This window comes from Nelumbo nucifera, chromosome 5 (assembly GCF_055504915.1).
Source record: "Nelumbo nucifera cultivar China Antique chromosome 5, China Antique-T2T, whole genome shotgun sequence".
Taxonomy (NCBI): Eukaryota; Viridiplantae; Streptophyta; class Magnoliopsida; order Proteales; family Nelumbonaceae; genus Nelumbo; species Nelumbo nucifera.
This window is the reverse complement of record NC_142653.1, coordinates 47,123,514-47,142,389: the sequence shown is the minus strand read 5'-3', so window position 1 is coordinate 47,142,389 and position 18,876 is coordinate 47,123,514. Positions and strand designations below refer to the sequence as shown.

Here is an 18,876-nt window from a genome sequence, read left to right as displayed (position 1 = left end):
GACTACGAAGCAAAGGAATTTTCTCGAGGTTATCCCAAAGGCACCCTTCATGGAGTTCATCTTCATTTGGTACTTTTGCAAGACGTCGAAGACCTCATTGAGGTTTGTAATGTGCTAGATGGATTTGAGGCTTTTTACCACCATATCACCAACAATGGCTTTAACATTGTGGCCAATTCGATCCTTGAACACCTTGTTAAATAGCCTCTGATAGTTGGTGCCAACATTCTTTAGTTCGAATAGAGCATCACCTTGTAGCAGTATGTGTTATGCTTTGTAATGAATGATGCCTTCTCTTAGTTGTCGAGGTGCATCCTAATTTGGTTGTAGTTGGAGAAGGCATCCGCAAAATTGAGAAATTCATACCTCGAGGTCACATCGATGAGGCGAACTACACTTGGCAAGGGAAAACTATCTTTAGAGTAATCCTTATTGAGATTTGTAGAATCAATGCATATTTGTTATTTTCCATTAGCCTTCCTTACTATAACCACGTTAGCTAACTACTCAGAGTAGTACCCCTATTTTATAGAGTTCGCTTTGAGTAATAGCTTCCCATTGTTCATGTGCAAATATCATTTTCTTTTGCTAAACCAGCTTATAGCTTGGTTCCATTCTCAACCTGTTCATAAGGTGTGTTGTAAAGGAGAGAACTGACTTATACAATTTTTTTTGGTGTTTAACCTTGTCTATAGGTATGGTGATAAGGTCTTTCATTTGTTGACCTCAATTAGCCAGTTCATCTCTAAGGTTAAGCCCTTCTACAAGTAGAACTTCTTTGTTCTTTCCTTTTAGTGCTACTACATAACAATGTCTTATTGCCTGTTGGTCACCTCAAACTATCCCAATGCCATGTTTCCATGGGGAACTTCACCACTAGGAGGTATGAGGATACCACTATCTTTAATGTATGCAGGGTTGGTTGGTTGAGGATGTCATTGTATGGACAGATAACAATTTCATCACTAGGAGGTATGAGGATACCACTATCTTTAATGTATGTAGGGTTAGTTGGTTGAGGATGTCATTGTATAGAGAGCTGATTGACAATCAAAAACTCAATCATCAAGGTAGTGTGTCAAGGTTCATTCCCCACCATTAGTAGTAAGGTGATCTTCCCTTCTAGCATCACAACTGCCCCAAAGAAATCGACTTGAGGAACATCAGTTGGTTATAGTCAATTGAGGGGCAACTTCATTTTTTCGAAGGCCTTGTAGAACATGATGTCGGCTAAAGAGCCACTACCCGTGGATTCTTCTAACTTCATAGTTAGTGATCATCAAAGTGACCACCAATGTATCATCATGGGGTGTGGCGATCCCTCTCAAATCATCCTCGAAGAAAGTGATAACCTCCTTTGGCTTCTATTTCTTTGGTGGCCTGAATTCAACTTGCACCTATCGAGCATAGGTAGGGGTGATCATGGGCCGGGCCCGGGCCGGGCTTTGCACTTATGATAAGGGCTATAGCTTAGGCCCAAGCCTGACCCAGCATGGGGTTTTGGGCCTGAAACATAAGCCCTAGTCCAGGTCTATACGGGCTTGGTTGGGTTGGGCTTGATTTCGGGCCAATGTCACTCATACATAAAACATTACATATCTATATATTAAATGACAAAATATGCATATAAACTTATTTTATACATTATATAATACAAATTATACATGTCATGTTATAATCCTTATATATAAAATATATAATATGATGTAAAATAACATGTATACATATGTATACATTATACACAAAATGTGTAAGTTTAAATATATGCGGGCTAGACCGGACTTAAAGTATTAAGCCCAAGCCCGACACTAAAATTTGCGGGCTTGATGTGGGCCCGGGCCAGGCCTAACTACGAAACCCCGGCCCAAGCCTTGAATTTCAGGGCCGGGCTAAAATGACCACCCCTAGGCATTGGCCTTTCGGATAGAGGAGCTTTCTCTACTAGATGATAATCCTCAAAAGATGCCACTAATGACCCTTGCAAGGGGCCGGTGAGGTTGGGGATAAGTTGGCTCCAAGGCCAACACCAATGGGGTCTCACCCTTGATGAAGTCCTTCTAGTGCCCTTGTCTAATAAGGGATTATATCTCGTTCTTGATCTAGCAAAAATCTTTCATGTCATGATTGGCATCGCTATGGTTTTTGCAGTACTTATCTCGGTTACCCCTTCTAGGTTTTTTCTTCATTTTAGTTGGCACTTCATGTACTCCTGCTTCCCAACTTGCATTAAGATGTGAGTTCGAGAAGCATTTAGTTGAGTGTATCTATCGTATGATATGATGACTAGCTTCTTGTCCTTCGTGCCATTTAAGCTATCTCTATCTTTTCTCTTAGTGTCAATTTGGTCATGGGTCAGTTGGCACTTATTAGCTTCAATCTCCTCCGCATTGATGTACTTCTCAGCCCTCATCAATAACTCAGCCATGTTACAAGGTTATTTTTTGGCAAGGGAGAAGTTGAAGGGACATGATAGGAGGTCTTTGTATCAACTGCAATGGCCACCACTTAGTAAAGGTCCTTGACTTGTAACGCTTCACTGTTGAAGCATGGGATGTAAATCTACAGGGATTCACTAGGCTTTTCCTTTATCACCATGAGTGCAATCAAAGTTTTCTAGCATTGTCAGTTGCTCATGAAACGTGACAGGAAGAGCTCTACAAATTGGTTCCATGAATTGATAGACTGTGGAGCGGGACATGAGAACCACCTTCTAGTAGCGCACTTGAATGTCTTCTAGAATGCTCTACACATAAAGGCATCAGAGAATCTATGGAGGAGCATGATGGTATGGATGCTCTCTAGATGATCTTTCAGGTCGGTGATCCCATTGTAAGTCTCCAAAGTCAAAGCCTTTAAATTCCTTTGGAAGTGGCTCCATGGTGATTGAATCAGAAAAGGCTTTCATGTGACTCACCAAGTTGTGGTGACCGGTGGAGGTAGTCACTCTACCTTCTTTCACCTGCCTGATTTCGGCCCAAATAACACCAAGCATCGCATGGATGTTAATGAAGTTACAATCATATTTTGGTGCTAAGACCTCAGCTTGGGGTGTGTTTTCCTCAACTAGGAGAGGTGTGGATGGTTTTGGGAGTACCCCAAGTGGGTTGAGCCGTGACCCATGTGAGCTTGCTACTTCTTCAAGTGATCGCTAAGGTCAAAATCTAGTGGGTGCAGCAATAAGGAACATCGGCCAGCCCCATTCGCAACCCTGTTGTGGTTGCACACAGCTCAATCAATGTGGTGCTCCCTACAATCATTTGTGTTGGAATGGTTAGAAATCAGATTTCACATAGATAATCTAGGTTTAGTGGTTGACTGCATTTTTAAAATTTTTCGAACCCAACTCAGGAATCGATTTTTAGGTGATTTTGAAATCTAAAATTTCAAGACCGATGTTGCACTGAACTAAACTAGATTTGAAACCCAAATTAAAACTAATTGTATCTGATACATACCACAGTGTACAACTCCAAGAGTGGTAGTTCATGCCTAATATCGGTCCCAAAATTGACCTCCAATTGAAGATGGTGTAGTGTGTGTGTGTGTGAAGCCAATTCAACAGTACCGTTTCAACAAGACTAATTCCTAATTTTCTTAGATCAACGTAAGTGTGTGAATCTAATATCCTCTAATGTTTTTCTTGCAAAAACATAGTAGAGAATTGATGGAAATCAGTCTCTATTATAGTTGGGTTGAATTAGGGTTTTGGGAGGCTAGGGAGAACAGAAGAGAGCAAGAGATTGTAGAGAACTATTGAATTCGCCCCTCATTTCTTAGTCCCTTATATAGAGCACTCTCCTAAGCTAATTAGGAGCTAATCCAAATAAAATCTTGATCAAGACTTTATCTTTTATTAATAATCATTGTCTTCTTACGAGAATGGGTTCTCCATACGTGGATCTATACCCATTTTCAACCCAAATCACATGACAAGTTGTCATGTGATCTCTTAGCTAATAACATTAGTAATGGGCCTTATACCCATTTTAGTTAATGGTTAACGTCCTAAGGTGTTGCAATGCCACTTTGGCCCTGAATATTGTATGGCATAGGATCCATAAAGGTCTCACAAAAGTCCACAAGGGTTTGGCCTTACCTTTGGAAGAGGTTAGGCTGAATTCACTACTCAAGGGAAGTGAACTCCTGACCCAATTATCTTGGATTGAGTTTAACCCCAAAACTTATAAATGATTTTTGCACTTAACCACCATATGAAGACCCAAGGATAATAGATTTGTTTAAGATAAAGACCATCAGGCTATAATGGTCTCTTACACCTAATCTCTTGGCTCATAACCATTAGAACATTACTCGCATGAAATGACCTTTTCCCTGACTACAAAATGTTGTCTGACACTCTCTACTTTGATAGATCATGTAATTAAAGTTTTTTGTAAACATTTTTCATAATATAGTAATATAACATATAAATATATTTTTCAAATTATATTTCAAATACAATTGAAATCTACTACTAGTAGTTTAGGTTTCCATAAGAGAATGTATAAATTCAACCATAAATTCACTTTGTCTAACAAAGGGGTTGATCCTTATCACAATGATCACCCACTTAGCTAATTTCCAAAACTGCCCCAATAAACCCCAGATATTTGACTCTAAATGGATTTCATTGGTTGGCATATCAAAGATAGTTCAATCCAAGATCTAATGGGTATCATAATTAAGTCTAAGTTAAGTGTGACTTTCTATTTTTGTCCATTTATCTCCAAGGTCCAGGGTATAATTGAAATTCCCTCCTTATGAGGTGGGACCTACTAATAAAAATAAGAAAAGACAAAAGAAAAAGGGTTGGAAAGGGAAAAGACTTTGTGCATTGGCTTACAAGGCAATATGTCCTTGGCTACCCAACAAATTAATTAAAAATAGCTCACTCTCTACTCTCTCAACTCTAACGACATTTTAAGGAAAAATATTAGAGAAAGAAAATGAGTTTTCTAAGAAAAAGGTTTGGGAAGAAGAAGAAAAATTACAAGGATTGGAATGAAGAAAAATCCACTTTTTTCAACATCTCTTAGTTCCTTCTTATGCTTCCACCCTTGCACTATAGGAAAATTTGGTTTTAGCAACGAACAAAACCGTTGCAGAAAGCTCCCAAAAACCATTGATAAAGGCTATAGCAACGGTTTTCTGTTTGTGGCGGATATTGGTGTGGCTAAAACTTATAGCCACAGAAATTGTACACTGTGGCTATAAATATACATATAGCCACTTTTAATTGTCGCTAATTTAAAACTTTATTGCAACAGATTTATTATGTACCGTTGCTACAAAATTGATATAGCAACGGTTTTACCCGTGGCAATAGAATATGGGGTATTGATGAATAACTAGCAAAAGCAATGGTTTTAGATAAAACCGTCACTAAAAGTATTAAATTTCTTTTATATTACCACGGTTTTTATATTAGTGGTTGCTATAACATTCTTATAGCTATGGTTATGGTAGAAAAACCGTTGGTAAAACTGTTGTTAAATGGAGCATTTAGCAACGGTCTGTCAAAACCGTTATTAAATGTTTATTTCTCATTTAAATTTGAATGAATGCTATTACAATATATATATATATATATATTCACCATAAACCTGTATGATAAATGAAGTTTTTACAGATAAAACATGTACACATTTACACAATATATCCATAATGGTCTTTGTTTAATATACACATTTTATAAATTCTTTTCCTCACCCAAAAAGAAAAGAGAATTAACAAAATTATCATCATCACATCTGAATAATTGCAAATATACATGTGCATCACACTCAAGACTTTCGCTTTGGATCATAAACTTCGATCTGTCAAATACAACAAAAATGAATAAATAAGGATTGATGTCAATAATTAGTTATATAAATTAAATAATGTAAGAGTTTATATGCATTATATACTTACCATTGATTTAATAAAAAATAGTAAAGTGGAAAAAGTAGCAGCATTCTACATTCTGTTGCAGTTGATTTTCGGGTCTGAATGAAGGTTCTTTGAATTTTTTGCTCTTGTTATCAAATTATTTTAAATCATACTGCTCCCAGATCTGCAACAACTAAGGTTGGCACAAAGGAAATCTACACCAGTACAGCCCACCTTCAAATCCTTCTTTGCAGGACCTCTTTTGCCTTGCTTGGAATTGTTATTGTGTAGACAAGAAGACTTAATAAGAACCAAATTCAAATTTTTAGACAAAGAAAGGGAAGGTTCTATAATGAATGCAAGATCCCTAATATCAAAAATAGAAGAATCTACAAAAATTAATAACTGAGTAATGGATTGTCAAAACCATCCAATAATCTAAAATATCTGTTTATGCTTATGCAATTAGAAAACATTATGAAATTGAATTTTTCAAGTTCCATGCAGCAGAGGATCAAGATTAACTCACACAATTCCTTGAAACAGTGTTTGTCGGGTCTTACGGTTTTGGAGCTCAATGGTTCCATTGGCTGCCTATATCAGGGCTTGGTCTGTAGTTTTCAATCACTAATGGGGCTTCACTTGGTATGGTCACTGCAGTTTTCAACAATCGAAATACTGTTGAGCTCTAGAGAAAGCAAAGGGTGATGTTACAAAACCAATATAGATAAGTAGACTTGATTCAAAGGACCAAATAGGACATACCCGGATCCAAATTTAATTCATTAATATCTTGATTAATAAAACTACATTGTGATATGTACTTCTTCTAATGGCTTTTCTTTTATAAGAAATTAATTGACATTCTCAACAGAAGAGGGTTGGACTTTCTTTGACAAAGAAAAATTATGATCATATAAAAAAAAAAGAATAATAATGAGCCTACTTGCAAAAGAGGGAATGGAGATCCATTTCATATTTAAGTAAACTGAAACAATGCAAACCCAATATAAACATTTACTCATTTGGACACAAGACAACTTAGTGTTCAAAAGGAATGACAAAATGTTAATGAAACTTGTCTTTTATTTGAAAATGGCTATTCCAGGTAAAGTATAGTTAATCCATTCAATTCAGCTATTTTCTCTTATGATCCAAATCCCCATATATGCTACATTAATCATGCACTGTTTAGAAGAAAAAGGAAAAAAGAAAAATCAGTAATTCCACTTTAAACTGGGATTGCCTAGCCCAGCAAGAAAGAGAACCATCACCAATAATAAATGTAGAAAAAATAAGATAATTAAATTTTAAAGTAAAAAAGAAAAGTCTAGAGTGAAAAAGGAAAGAAAAATACAAAAATAATCAAAATGAATTGCCAATACAAGTGAAATTCAGCCAACTATTTAGCTAAATTCTTGTGTCAGTTCATTTTATCATTTTATCATTTTATCATTCCATGTGGGGCTACATCTTCTTGACCAATACCAAATTCCTGGAACTAGATGTACATGATGAACCTGAATTGGAGGAATCATAAAAATTCAGATTTAATGCCCAGTCAACCCTACAATCTTCTTTTCCTATCATTAGCAAAAAAATCAAAAAAAAAAAAAGATGATGCAAAGGAGTAGTAACAACCCTACTCTTCAAAAGATTTAAAAAGTTTGAGAAAACAAAAAACAAAAACAACCACGAAATAGTTAAAGACTGACAAAACTAATAAAAGGGTTCGAAAGTGATACTATTACAAACTTGGCCCTGGGCCCAGTATTCCCCAATCTAGTATTCACACCGATTATAATGGCAACTATTATATCTCTTACATAATTCCAAGGAATATTTTCTTGTCCAACGGTTTAAGAACATAAAATGAATAAAATAATATCAATTACCAAATTAGAAACATAATCGCCAAACTGCGAAGACTCAAATCCATAAAAACTAGCATTAACAAATACCACTCAGTCCAGACATGACAAGATCACTTTTGAAAAGAAGAGAAAATATGCATGCGACATACAAAATGGAACCCAAATAAAATAGAGGGATATCGTGGGACTAACACATTCCCTGCCAGCTACTTCCTATCATTTCCAAACTGCAAGAATTCATACTGTGGTTATACATCGGATCTACTTGTTCTGGGACTGCTATTAGACAACATCTACAAGTGACTTTATCTAAGAATCATCTCAGGCAAAATTCTGCTAATTTCTCCTATTTAACAGAAATTTATATGATTGAAAGTTGTCACAAGAACCCCAACCCAAAGCCTTAGGGCTAAGTTATATTCGTGAAATCAATCCCATTCCCTTCCCACAGTTCAACAGAACCTGCCTTTGCTGCCCCTGCTTGGATTGCAGGCCAGTCTAGAGGCAGTTAGAAGAACTCTTTTCACCTTCAGTAGAAACAACACCCTATTGTTCAATGAATTATTAAAAAATCAAATATGAAACATCTTTTACTGCTGAATCAGACATTCAAAAAGGAACAGAAGAAAGATAATTGAAATGTTTTTAATGAGTGATCATGCAAAAGCATACAGGATACATCAATTAATCCAAAATGATAATTTCAATTAGATGCAGCATTATTTGAATTCCACTAAAAGTGGTAAAAAAGGTTGAATCCAGTATTAGGAGCAATCACAGGAGTTTGTTCAACCAATATAAAGATTTTTTGACCTATACACTTTTTGTTCACTGCCTTTGGCACAAAAACCTGGAGGTTGGGTTATGTACACTTCCTCTTCTAAATCACCATTCAAAAAAGCATTTTTAATGTTCAATTGATGAAATTACAAACAAGATTTGCTGCCAATGAAAGAAGAATCCTGATAGATTTCAACTTGGCTATTGGAGCAAAAGTCTCTACATAGTCCACTCCATATACCTATGTAAAATCTTTTGCCACTAGTCTGGCCTTGTACCTTTCAATAGTTCCATTAGCATTGTGTTTTACTAGACTTCCTCTTCTAAGTCACCAGTCAAAAAAGCATTTTTAGTGTTCAATTGATGAAATTACAAACAAGATTTGCTGCCAATGAAAGAAGAATCCTGATAGATTTCAACTTGGCTACTGGAGCAAAAGTCTCTACATGGTCCACTCCATATACCTATGTAAAACCTTTTGCCACTAGTCTGGCCTTGTACCTTTTAATAGTTCCATTAGCATTGTGTTCTACTATGAACATCCACTTGCAACCCACTGGTTCCTTCCCTTCAGAAAGATCCATCAACTCCTAAGTGTCATTTTTGTATAATGCATCAATTTCTTCCTTCATTGAATCTGTCCATTCAGGTTTGGATAAAACTTATGCCACATTCTTAGGAATAGAGATAATATTAATAGAAGAGAGGAATGCATGATATGAAGGTCAAATATGGTCATAAGACACAAAGTAAGAGATAGAATGATTAGTGGTACAAGATCTAACACCCTTTATCTTAGCAATAGGAACATCAAGATCAATAATGACAGGAAAATCAACATTGAGAGGAACAGGCATATCAATAGTAGCAAGTGTACCTAGCTGATGAGAAGGATCTAGCTCTGGTGAATCCGATGATGTTGGTTGCATAGTGTCATTGAGAGGAACAGGCATATCAATAGCAGCAAGTGTACCTAGCTGATGAGAAGGATCTAGCTCCGGTGAATCCGATGATGTTGGTTGCATAGTGTTAGGTTCCAAGGCTTTTGAACTCTACTAGCTTTTGTGGTATCGAAGAAAGACACAGAATGGAGGAGGATCGGGTAGAGGAGGTAGTTGAGTCTGAGCCTGTTTCTCCTTAAACCTACTCTCCTCCTGAGGAGAAACCGAGAAGAAAGATTGATTCTCAAAGAAGGATAGGTCGATGGAGATATAATACTTGCAAGAGGTGGGATCATAGCAACGATACTTCTTTTGAGATAAAGGGTAACCAGGGAAAACACAAGGAATAGCACGGATATCAAGTTTACCCTGAGTAGGGGACAAGTTATGAACAAAGCAATTACACCCAAAAACACGCATTGTAATGGGGGATAATGGAGTTGTAGGAAACCAAAACTGATGTGGGACCTTATACTCTAGTAACCGAAATGGCTTACAGTTGATGATGTACAAAGCACACAGAACAACATCCATCCAAAAGCGTTTTGGAACATTCATATGGATTAACAAGCCACGAGCTACTTTGAGAAGATGACGGTTTTTTCCTTTCAGCAACACTGTTTTGTTAGGGTGTCTTAGCACAAGAGCTTTGTTGAAGCAATCCACTCGAAGCAAAGAATTCCGTGAGATCACTATGGAAGTATTCATTTGCATTATTTGACTGGAAAATATGAATCTCAGTTTGGAACTGAGTGAACACCATGCATTGAAAGTCTTTCACAATTTTAGGGACTTCATCTCTAGATCGCATAGGGCCCCAAACATCAAAATAATCAATATGAAATGTAAATTCAAATCTTTTATTTCTTGAAGGAAAAGAACTTCTATAATGTTTACTCCATTAACATGTCCGACACTGCAACTGACTCACTAACAAAGACTCAAACAACTTTGGAAACATAACTTTTAATGACTCAAAAGAAAGATGACCATAACGATTGTACCATAAATAGGCTTGACTCTCACTAGAAGAACTCAATGACTCTTTAGCCATAAGACCAGCTTTATTCTCCAACACATATAGACCATCCACTATGCTTCATCTACCAATCATCTTCCCCAAGGCCAAATCATGAAACACACATGAAGACAGAAAGAAAGTAACTGAACAATTCAATGAGTAAATAAGACTACTAATGGAAAGCAAATTTATAGGTAATTTAGGAACATGCAGTACATTAGAAAGGGTAAGGTCAATTGAGAGAGATATGGTTCCTTGGCCGGCTATGGCGGAAAATGAACCATCAACTAGTCTCACCTTATCACTCCCAAAGAGAAGGTTGTATGCCTAAAATAAATTTAACGTACTAGTCATGATGTGGTTTTGAGGCTCTAGAGTCAATTACCCAAGGAGAATCAAAAGTATGAGATGACACATGGAATGTAGTGGAAGGGTTACCTAATGTTGATCTGAAAGAGGTAGAAGGAGTAAGACCAGAATCTATATGGCAAAGAGTCCTACCATATAACTCCAAATGGTCACAGAAGGAGTTGATAATCTCTTCCTTAGGGTCAAAACTGGGATGCCTTTCTTGAGTTACCATGGGTATAGTCTCTTGAGATGCCATATTAGCTGAGTTATACTTTTTTTGAATCTGCTGACTGGGTTTCTTGACCAGATCAGTTGTTGACTTTACCCAAATCCTATGCCTATTTAGGTTTTCCATGAAGTCCCAACATGTATCTCTGGTGTGTCTTGTCTTCTGGCAGAGAGTGCACCAAAGTTTACTCTTGTCATTTGTTCTCTTCTGAGACTCACCCTTTCTAAAAGCACCTCTAACATTAGTATCTGAACTTCCCCAGACAGCTAGGGCAACTAGCCCCCCCTCTATACAATTCATCACACTTCTTCTACTCTCTTTTGATTGAACTAATGCATAAACCTCCTGAACTGATGGAAAGTCTTTACTTCCCAAGATCTACACCTTGGTGGACTCATATGAAGGATTTAGCCCAAAGAAAAAAGAAAATACCCGTTGCTAAGATACAAGTGGCTTGTATACCTTTGCATCTTCATCAAACTTCCAATTCACATTCTGATAGTGATCAAGTACTTTCTGTATCGATGTCAGATCTAAATAGTGCGCCGAGAGACTTCTCTCCCCCTACTTGCAAGTAGAGGATTCAGCTTACAGTTGGTATATCTTGGCATAGTGTCTCTGCTCTGAATAGGTGAACTTTGTTTGTTCCCATATTTCACAAACAATTTCAGCCCACATAAATGTCTTTCTTACTTGTGGTAGCATGGAAACCAAGAGCCATGACATCACCATACTATTTTGTTGGTTCTACCTAACATATTCCACTTCTATTCTTTGGTTCCTTCACTTTCCCATTGATGTATCCTATTTTCCCCTAGCACTAATGTAGAGTTTTATTCCCCTAGACCATTCAAGTTAGTTTAGACTGTCAACACAGAATTTTTTATCTAAATTTCCAACTTAGGATCCCTGCTTATATCAGAAAAAAAGCTCCACACACAACAAGTGACCAATCCACACACTTCAGTTGTGGACTTAATTTGAGCACAAGAACAACACCAATTTTCAAAAAACAAATATGACAAAACTAATTTTCAGACCTATATGGAATAACAGTCCCAACCTACTAGTTTTCCAGAAGGTCTACAAGCAGTGATCATTAAGATAGATCCTTACACACATGAAATCAAGCCAACAAGCAAAGAAAACAGGTCATCTGTGACCTACAGTCAGTCACCTTTCACAGGTACAAGATCACACGATCGAAAACAAAAAGGGGTATAAACCTCACAAGGGTCTGCCGACATTCAGTGGTTCAGATTCATTCGTTTTCCTCTTGGTACACGGCCAAGGAAGAAATAAAAGAAAAAATAGGATCTACTTGGTTCAGATTCACAAGGGTATGCATGCGACATACAAAATGGAACCCAAATAAAATAGAGGGATAACGAGGGGCCAATACATGCCCTGCAAGCTACTTCCTATCATTTCCAAACTGCAAGAATTCATACTGTGGTTACACATCGGATCTAGTTGTTCTGGGACTGCTATTAGACAACATCTACAAGTGACTTTATCTAAGAATCATCTCAGGCAAAATTCAGCTAATTTCTCCTATTGAACAGAATTTTATATGATAGAAAGTTGTCAAAAGAACCCCAACCCAAAGCCTTAGGGCTAAGTTATATTTGCAAGGGTTATTCATGAAACCAATTCCATTCCCTTCCCACAGTTCAACAGAACCTACCTTTGCTGCCCCTGCTTGGATTGCAGGCCAGTCTAGAGGCAGTTAGAATAACTCTTTTCACCATCAGTATAAATAACACCCTATTGTTCAATGAATTATTAAAAAATTAAATATGAAACAACTTTTTCAAAAAGGAACGGAAGAAAGATAATTGAAATGTTTTTAATGAGTGATCATGCAAAAGCATACAGGACACATCAATTAATCCAAAATGATGAATTTCAACTAGATGAAACATTATTTGAATTCCACTAAAAGTGGTAGAAAAGGTTGCATCCAGTACCAGGAGCAATCACAGGAGTTTATTTTGATATCAAAACCAAGGAAAAACGATATTGAAGCCTGAATAGAGAAAACTATAATCCAAAAATTGCCACTAAAAGTTTAATAGACAAAAGCATAAAAATAAGGAGCTTCATGAGGTTAGAGTGTTTACTCCCTACCAACCCATAGGGCTACTCTCCACCCACTTGGAATATTATTCCAAAACATACTTCATCATATATCATTGCCATCTAAGTACGAGCCATCCTGAGTCAAGCAATTTAGCATTCATGAATGCAGTTTGAATGATTCAACTAGCTTTGAGTGAAATTAAGGAACAGGGACGGGTGAACAATCCAGCAATGGACAGCACTTCCTGTAAAATCCTGCCCCAACAATAGAAAAACCAAGCTGTAAAGTAGCAAGTTTAGCTCAATTGAGGTGAAAAAGACTTAACATTAACATAAAACTATAGCAAAACAAACTTAAAGTTAACAAGCACAAAATTTTCAGCATTAAAGGAACAAAAGCAGTAATGGGGTCATTTTAGCCATCTTCTCATGTCCTATTTGTATAGGGGATTCCATCAATTCAGATTTCAGAAACTACTGGTTGTTGTACAGGGGTTGAGTTTGGGGAAGAGGACACACAGACTCAGAAACTTAAGGAATCTTTGATTATGCTCCAAAGAAGCATCATTCAAACAATGGACTTTTTAAGCTATTAACGGGGGAAAAATTAGTTCTCTTAAAGCATGTCAACAAATCAATTCTCAGAATGAGCATTAAGCCATCAAAAGAATTTGTTCCAGTAACCTCTTTACACCCAAACTTAAAATTAATTCTTAGAATCAAGAAATCATCAGAACTAACTCTCCTAAAGCATGCCAAACAAGGATCACCAACTGAATGGTTACGTGCTTGATGAAAAATGACCGCAAATAAAAACAAATGGTAGGTACATCATGAGTAAAACAAATACAAGAATGACAAACAAGAAGTAACAATTGCTAAGATTCTAACCTTCCATAGCCACCAAATCCCCATCTGAACATGCAACATGAAGGAAAAAGGATTAATTTCTTCAATGGAACTTGTGCATCGGTTTGCCAATCGACCAAAACTAATTTAGGGTAAATTAAAGAAATGAAACAGATGCTTACGTATGCACCAATCATTTTGAATCCACAACAACTGGCTTCCATAAACAATAGTGGGTGTTAAGAAAAATGAAATGAAACAGACAAGCATCCAACGACATGGGTTGAGAAGGCAGATAGAGGAAAACAAAGGGAAAGAAATGAGAAATAACCTATATGGTTTGTTCCACATGCAGCTTTGACAATGGTTTCTCCTGTAAGAGAAGCAATTGCTCTTGGTTGAGGCTGAGGTTCATATGCAAGTCTTATGGAGGTTTCTTTGGCATTGTACTACAAAGACAATATTATTTAAGTATTCTAAGCAAAAGAAAAACATAGAACAAAAGGAATTAAAATCCAAACCTTTGTACACCGAATAAAGGAATTAAAATCCAGCATTGACAAATACCACAATAAATAATAACAAAAACATATAGAAGATGACCCATCAAATAAACAAGCCTAAATAAGCAGAGAAACCAACTTCTATTCAACTTTGCATTGGAGGGGCTCAATCTTCACTCTGTACACTGAGTTCATCGGTCCCACATTTGTCACTGTCCTAATGAAAGACTTGCCCATGGTGGTAGAGTTGCATTCGACACCATCGTTGATAATTGTCCGTCGCTGCTTGAACCCCTAAACCCCCATGACAACTCCCCATCAACCATTGACGATGAAGACGATTTCGAGAAGGGCAACAATGAAGATGAAGTGTCTGATGAGTACAAGAAGAAGAAGAAGAAGAAGAAGAAGAAGAAGAAGAAAACCAGTTGTAAAGGCCTACTGTCAAGCCTACCACTAGACCAACTAGAGAGGGTACCATCGCATGCTTGGAACCAGCAACCCAGACGACTGATGATGATGAGAAAATTAAACTTGAAAGAGCAAGAAAGAGAGACAGAGAAGAGGGAAGAGAGAGATAGAGAGAATGGAAGACGAAAGAGGGATTATGAGAGTTGAGAGAGAGATAGACGTGGGAGAAGGAATGCGCGAGTAATTTCATTTTCTCTTTATTTTTCCTAAGCTGCCAAAAGTTTTAGAACCCGCCCAATTAATTTGCCACAATTTCTTATTTTCCTAGTCAAAATTAAGGAGGTATTACAACGGTTAATTAGAAAACCGTTTCAATAACTTACCTTTAAGCCAGGGGCCATAAAATCATAGCTACGCTGCATGTGTGAAATGAGAATGTTACCCTCACATTGAGGGATTTTCCACATAAATTTAGTGTCTACTACTATTATTTGCCTTGTGTTTGATTATTTACTTTTGTTATTGCATGGTTTATATTTATTGTTAAAAACTCTTTTTCTTTGAACAATAATGATGACCGAAGATTACAAACAGAAACTAGAAGAGAAGTTACAATTCTTGTGTGGTGAGTTTCGTCGGGGAGAGTACCACCAAAGGTCGACTCTTGAGTGAAGAAGACAATGATCTTGGCAATAAATCTGATTGAAAAATAAGGAAGAAGAGAAGAGAAGAGAAGAAAAGAGAAGAAGAAAGATTGGGGGCAATAGAATAGTGTTGACGGCGCTAGCTTCTATTATAATATATAGGGCAACAAAAAAAGAAAGGGAAAAGACCTTTGTGTCCCTATTGTAAGTGAAGTACAATAATAGAAAAAATAAAAAAGCTTTAACCAACCAAACAGACTCTAACAAAATAAAATAAATTATTTCAACGCTCCCTCTCAAGTTGGAGCATAGATGTCAATCATGCCCAATTTGTCACATAAATCATTATGCTACACATGATGAAGACATTTGGTAAAGATGCCTGGAAGTTTGTTGGAATTGCAAAGCGGAAATAATGTAATATGTACATGCACAGAAACAAAATAAAAACAGATAGCAATAAAGAAAGCAAGAAGAGAGAACACCAGATTTACGTGGTTCGGCCAAAATGCCTACGTCCACGGGCAACAACTCGGATCTTCCTTCTTATTTATAAACATGAGAAAATACAAAGATGACCTTACCGGAATCACACCTGTACCCGACACTCAATACACCCAAATACAATACTCCTCTCAACACACTGTATACACTATACACTGAAATGAAATGGAGTATATATTGAAATGACATAGGGGGGATCCTATTTATACTTGAGCTGAGGGGTATAATGGGGTTTTTTTAAATTTTCTTCATAATTAGCAAACAAATGGTGTGCCACTGTTCAATATGGTGTGCCACCGAATAGAATGGTGGGCTCACATTGGTGGGCCATCGATTGCAAATTCGGTGAACCACCGATTGGCCCACCTTTTATGCTTTTCAACAAAGTTGTTATTCTGAACTGACATATGGAGTGCACACTTCTCCATTCATAAGTTTTTCTCTAATAAAATTCTTATCCACTTCAATGTATTTCGTCCTATCATGGAGGATTAGATTATCTACAATGTTGATAGTAATTTTATTGTCTATGGTAACAACACCTATTGCACTAATTCAACAAATGGCCCTGAATATCTGCATCATAAGGAGCCGTAACGACTTCGCAAACACTTGGAATATTGGTAGATGTGGGTTCGCTGTTCTTATGTCCAACGACCAGGACACATTTGACTCACAAGTTTCACACCTCTGGGATATGAGAAACAACGTTGAATACCTTCTAAAGGTCGGATCAATACTTCCATAGTATTGGATTGGGCAATTCGAAACCAAACTTGCAGGGAAGCACGAAGAGATGCAACTGGTTACGCCTGTGGGCGCAACACTTATTGCATTGACTCCACAAATGGTGCAGGATATCTTTTAGAATGTGTAAAAAAATCAGGGTACATTTAAGTCAATTTAAGAAAACTCAAGGTATATTCACGTCTACCTTTTTCATAATGTTTTGTATCATTTAATGGTAGTACAATGGTTTTTGCTATTAATTTAAAACCAAATGAGTTCTTATGTTGTGCAATTCTACATTGAAGGTTTGGGAGTGAGCTATAAACATTACATCAATTTCACAACAAGTACAACACTGACAAGTATTCTGGACAGAAAAATTATTAATACAAAATATAAAAAAAAAAATCAAAATATGGACTACTAGTTAACTGGAATTAACATCAACAATGGACTTCTCCTGTCCATCCTATAGGATCTATTGTATACATGCACATTCCTAATGTTGTATAAATTAAATTGGAAGAAAAGAATATATACGGATCCTTGGAATTATTTTTGTTTTTATGAAATTGTGTAAGAAAATTATAATATATCAATGAGTATTTTGTACGAGTCCTTTCTCTCCTATAGATATTTTGTTTGCTAATGATTGATTTATATATATGCTATGTAGGTACAAGCTTTTGCATCTTGTTTTTACTCATTTGTATCCCTTGGTTATACTTCATCACGAGGAAAAGAAAATTCATGAGATTGAAAGAGAAATACTTTAGGCAAAATGGTGGCTTCCTTCTACAGCAACAATTAACTTCAAATGGAGGCTCAATGCTCTTAAAGATCTTTTCAACTGAAGAGTTAAAATTGGCAACCAATAACTTTAATGAAGAATGTATCATAGGCCGTGGAGGACAAGGTATAGTATACAAAGGTATCTTACCTAATCATCAAGCTGTTGCCATTAAAATGTCAAGAATAATGGATCAGAGCCAAAATGAGCAATTCATAAATGAGGTTCTCATTCTCACTCAAATTAACCACAGAAATGTGGTAAAGCTTTTGGGGTGCTGCTTGGAGATCGAAGTACCTTTGTTAGTTTATGAATATGTTTCTAATGGAACCCTTTTTTACCATATTCATCAAAACAATGGCATCTTGCTTTCATGGGAAGACCGATTAAGAATTGCAACAGAAACTGCCAGTGCACTTGCCTATCTTCACTCTACAGTTTCTACACCAATCATTCATAGGGATATCAAATCTACAAATATTTTATTAGATGAAAATTATACAACAAAAATATCTGATTTTGGAGTCTCAAGGTTACTTCCTATGAATCAAAGTCAAATAACCACATTGGTTCAAGGGACATTGGGTTATTTGGACCCAGAGTATTTCCACACAAGTCAATTAACAGAGAAGAGCGATGTTTATAGCTTTGGAGTAGTTCTTATAGAGCTCTTAACAAGTAAGAAACCTCTTTGTTTTGAAAGATCACAAGAGCAAAGAAACTTGGCTACATATTTCATTTCATCAATGAAAGAAAATTGTCTCTTCGAGATGATTGAAAATCGATTTGTGGATGAGAAAAATGTTGATGAACTTTGTGTAGTTGCTGAGCTAGCAAAAAGATGCCTCAGTATAAAAGGTGAAGAAAGGCCCACTATGGAAGAAGTTGCAATGGAGCTACAAAGATTGAGAAAGTCGAAAAACCATCCATGGATTCAACCAATGGAAGAAGAGAGTGTGAGCTTATTATCTAAACCCTTAGAACTATATCATGGTGGTGATGGTGATACATCTAACCAACCTACTTTGCTAAAAGATATGATATTGTCAATGAATTTCCCTCGCTAAGATATGGTGTCCCGTAAGGATAATGTTCTTTTTCTATGTTCATGGTATTTGAAAATAATGTGCTCCTATATTTTACCTCTTCTCTTTTATCTATTACCTCTATATTTTATCTATTTTAAGTTGAGATTTGATGTGAGGGTGAAACAACTCAGAGTTTTGGGTGAATTTTCCCAAATGTAAGTGAGTACAACCATATAGAGTTTAAATTTGAATATAATACAACAAAATCG

The 18,876-nt window shown here is 36.5% G+C and overlaps 1 pseudogene; it reads left to right on the top strand.

The window, feature by feature from the left end:
* Positions 1 to 17,539: 17,539 nt before the first annotated feature.
* Positions 17,540 to 18,646, top strand: LOC148791525 (wall-associated receptor kinase 5 pseudogene; annotated as a pseudogene).
* Positions 18,647 to 18,876: the final 230 nt, after the last annotated feature.